Source organism: Salvelinus sp. IW2-2015, unplaced genomic scaffold (assembly GCF_002910315.2).
Source record: "Salvelinus sp. IW2-2015 unplaced genomic scaffold, ASM291031v2 Un_scaffold1530, whole genome shotgun sequence".
NCBI classification, from domain to species: Eukaryota; Metazoa; Chordata; class Actinopteri; order Salmoniformes; family Salmonidae; genus Salvelinus; species Salvelinus sp. IW2-2015.
The window spans coordinates 127,389-131,921 of record NW_019942968.1 but is presented as its reverse complement, the minus strand read 5'-3'; the positions used below and the strand labels follow the sequence as shown (position 1 = coordinate 131,921).

The following is a 4,533-nucleotide window of genomic DNA, read 5'->3' as shown; positions in this document are numbered from 1 at the left end:
GTCTGGGCCTTTCTATGGGCTGGAGGTGACCTGTGGAGTAGCCAGGCATGGCTACCATATTATCCTTGACTGGCCTTTCCTATGGGCTGGAGGTGGACCTGTGGAGTAGCCAGCCATGCTACCATATATCCTTGCTGGGCCTATCCTACAAGAGCTGGGAGAGAGAGAGAGAGAGAGAGAGAGAGAGAGAGAGAGAGAGAGAGAGAGAGAGAGAGAGAGAGACAGAAAGAGCTGTAGGGGCAAGTCAAGCACGTTTTGGCAGCTGAGCTGAGGGATTGTCTTGCCTTCAGAGGTCCGGGACCTGTCTGGCTACAACAATCAGATTGTATTAGAGGGGGAAGGGATGGCTGTCATGTTCCACCGATGTTCTGGGGAGCCAGGAGCCAAGACCAAACCCTCCTCTTTGATTTCTCCCTGCTCTCCTCCCTGACAGACAGCCATGTTGAATCACTGGAACAGTTGTTATAGCTTCATCCATTAGCTAGTCTACACCACGTAATTATTAAAGAAAGATCATACACCTTTATGCAGATTGGCAGCAGAGACGCGCTGAAGACAGAGGGGAGGGAGTGTGGGGATCGGCTGGTGTTGTGGTGATGGCGTGCCACAGTATGTGCTAGGTCCGTCACACATTCTGGAACATTGAACGTTTGGCTGTCATGTTTGCAGGGGCGTTCTCCGGTTGTCTGCCACATGTTTATTTATGAGGACTGTCATATTGGCAGTTTGTTAACAGGGAAGATTTAGCGATTCTGGGAAAGGAAGGCAGGCCCAGGAATCTAAGGAGAAAGAAAAGGCTCCCGGTGATGCTGGCCAAGCTTCCTGTCTCTCTGTTTCTGTGTCTCTCACTCCCCTTCTCTCTCTTTTTTTCTCACACTCTCACTCCCTCTCTCTCTCCACATCTCTGTCTGTCTTTCTCCCACGTAAGCCATGCACATCACTGGCTTTGTTTAGCGAGACACGTATAGGGAGACAGAGGGAGATGAGGAACATCTGAGAAGGCAAAAAGAAAAGGTGAAAAGTGAGGAGGATGGGCAGGATGGTAGGGAGGCAGTGATGTAGGATGAAGAGGACATGGAGGGAGATGAAGACGTTGGGTATTCATACACATGTGTCATTTAGAAGCTACTGCTGTAGTTGTAACCACTGCCGGGCCAAGCATGCATGTCTTTCCCTAACTGACTTTTAAACACTCAGCCGTGCTCGAGTTTCCCCAGGGACGACATGGAAGCGGATGCAAGGGGGTGTTTCACAGCTTGAGAGATAGAGAGAGATTGAGAGAGAAAAAGAGAGAGAGACAGAGCTCTCTAGCAGGTCATAAGGACCCTGTAAAACATTTATGGGTTTAAATATAAAACCAACCTCAGCATCATTGGTAGGATCTTACGTCCCAAAAATACCCTCCAGTCTATGTATGCCACATCAGCCAGTGAGCCAGGAGCCCAGTACTGTTCACCTAGGTTACCTTAGAGCAGGAATCACTGAAAATACAAGTCATTTATTACAGGGTTTCACAAACTCAGTCCTGGGGCCCCACCTGTGTGCACCCTGGGGGGGGGGGGGGGGGGGTTGCAGGACTGAGTTTGGGAAACCCTTGATTTAGTGTACTGTAGGAAGAGTCTGTATAAGGGAATCTATTCCTATTCCATGTGAAATAGTTCAGTAAATATGATGTTTATTTTACAGTTTTGGTTTGTGTGCATTGCTTCATTATCAATAAATGGTTTACCATTTTAACATGTCATCTATTCAGGACCTATTTTATCACACAACTAAGGACATATATCATCTTTGAACATATATTGTATTTATCGAAATACAAGTTCACTTCTTAAATGTCTTTCACATCCTGTTAAACCCAGTTTCCCCAGTGTGGTTCAATGTTTTAAAGTCACATGGACTAGTACAGTGAAATGCCTTTCTTCCAAAACAACAATGCACCAATCAGGAACAATGTAAGTACCAGAAATAACAAGGTAGAACAAAAACACACAAAAAATACACATAAGAAATAAGAACACCAGAAGGAAGTAAGCTATATACAGGGACAGTCCCAGGGTCAGTAGCTAATACAGGGTCTGTTGCAGGGTCAGTAGTTATATACAGGGTCTGTTCCAGGGTCAGTAGCTATATACAGGGTCAGTAGTTATATACAGGGTCAGTAGCTATATACAGGGTCAGTAGCTATATACAGGGTCAGTAGCTATATACAGGGTCAGTAGCTATATACAGGGTCAGTTCCAGGGTCAGTAGCTAATTAGAGGGTCAGTCCCAGGTTCAGTAGCTATATACAGGGTCAGTTCCAGGGTCAGTAGCTATATTACAGGGACAGTTCCAGGGTCAGTAGCTATATACAGGTCAGTTCCAGGGTCATAGTTATATACAGGGACAGTTCCAGGGTCAGTAGCTATATAGCAAGGACAGTTCCAGGGTCAGTAGCTATATACCGGACAGTTCCCAGGTCATTAGCTATATACAGGGTCAGTTCCAGGGTCAGTAGTTATATACAGGGTCAGTTCCAGGGCAGTAGCTATATACAGGGTCAGTTCCAGGGTCAGTAGCTATTTACAGGGTCTGTTTTCAATACCACATTTCAATGTGCAGTGAATATTGGAGTGTCCCACATTATCCTTTGATCGATGGGAGAAGAAGTCGACAACCTGCCCCAAATAGCCCAGGTCTCAATTAAAATGCACAGTACGCTCCTCTCCTCTGCCGGTGACACTGGGTTTAGTTGGGCATAATGAGAGGAAGGACCATTGTCTGAATTGTAAAGAGGCGATAATGACCTGCTGATCTATCTCTGTCCCTCTTCCCCCTTATCTAGCTTGGTATATATTCCCTCCCGCTTATCTAGCTTGGTATATCTGTCCCCTCTCTTCCTTATCTAGACTGGTATATCTGTCCCCTCTTTCCTTTAAGCCGGTATATCTGTGCCCCTCTTTCGTTGCCAATCTTTCCTTATCTAGCCTGGTAAATATCGTCCCCTCTCCACTTATCTAGCACGCCTGGTATATCTGTCCCCTCTCCCCTTATCTAGCCTGGTAATATCTGTCCCTCTCCCCTTATCTAGCCTGCTATAGTATTCTTTCCCTCTTTCCCCTTATCTAGCCTTGTTATCTGTCCCCTCTCTCCTTATCTAGCCTGGTATATTCTGGCCCCTCTCCCTTCTAGCCTGGTATATCTGTCCCCTCTCTCCTTATCTAGCCTGGTATATCTGTCCCCTCTCCCTATTATTCTAGCATGGTATCTCTGTCCCCTCTCCCCTTATCTAGCCTGGTATATCTGTCCCCTCTCTCCTTATCTAGCCTGGTATATCTGTCCCCTCTCTCCTTATCTAGCCTGGAATATCTGTCCCCTCTCCACATATCTACCGCCCGGTATATCTGCCCCCTTCCCCTTATCTAGGCCTGGTATATATCTGTCCCCTCTTCATTTATCTAGCCTGGTATATCTGTCCCTTCTCCACTTATCTAGCCATGTATATCGTCTGTCCCCATCCTCGCCGCTTTATCTAGCCTGGTTATATCTGTCCCTCTCCACTTATCTCGCTCTGGTATATCTGTCCCTCCCACTTATCTAGCCTGGGAATTCAGTCCCCTCTCACTTATCTAGCCGTGTTATCTCTGTCCCCTCTCCCCTTATCTAGACTGGTATATCTGTCCCCTCTCTCCTTATCTAGCCTGGTATACTGTCATCTGTCCCTCTCCCCTTATCTAGCCTGTATCTCTGTCCCCTCTCTCCTCATCTAGCCTAGGTATATCTGTCCCCTCTCCCCGTATCTAGCCTGGTATATCTGTCCCTTCCCCTTATCTATCCTGGTATACTCTGTCCCCTCTGCCCTTATAGAGCCTGGTATCTCTGACCCCTCATCTAACCTGGTAGTATCTGTCCCTCTCCCTTATAGAGCCTTGTGTCTCTGTCCACTCCCCCCTTATCTATCCTGGTATATCTGTCCCCTCTCCACTTATCTAGCCTGGTATATCTGTCCCTCTCCCCTTATCTAGCCTGGTGATCTGTCCCCTCTCCCCTTATAGAGCCTGGTATATCTGTCCCCTCTCCCCTTATTCTAGCCTGGTATATCTGTCCCCTCTCTCCTTATCTAGCTTGGGTATATCTGGCCCCTCTCCCTTATCTAGCTTGGTATATCTGTCCCCTTTCCCCTTGTGTCTCTGTCCCTCTCCCCTTATCTAGCCTGGTATATGTGTCCCCCCTCTCCTTATCTAGCCTGGTATCTAGGTCCCCTCTCCCCTTATCTAGCCTGGTAATATCTGTCCCTCTCTCCTTATCTAGCCTGGTATATCTGTCCCCTCTCTCCCTATCTAGCCGGGTATATGTGTCCCCCTCTCCCTTATCTAGCCTGGTATATCTGTCCCCTTCTCTCCTTATCTAGCCTGGTATATCTGTCCCCTCTCCCCTTATCTAGCCTGGTATTATCTGTCCCTCTCACTTATCTAGCCTGGTGTATCTGTCCCTCTCCCCTTATAGAGCCTGGTATTCTGTCACCCTGCTCCCCTTATCAGCTGGTAATTT

General features: G+C 47.3%; 1 protein-coding gene across 1 annotated transcript in view; it reads left to right on the top strand.

Moving 5' to 3' along the window:
• LOC139024461 (netrin-G1-like) overlaps window positions 1–4,533 on the top strand; it is a 118,828-nt gene that overhangs the window by 4,682 nt on the left and 109,613 nt on the right. The window lies entirely within an intron of this gene.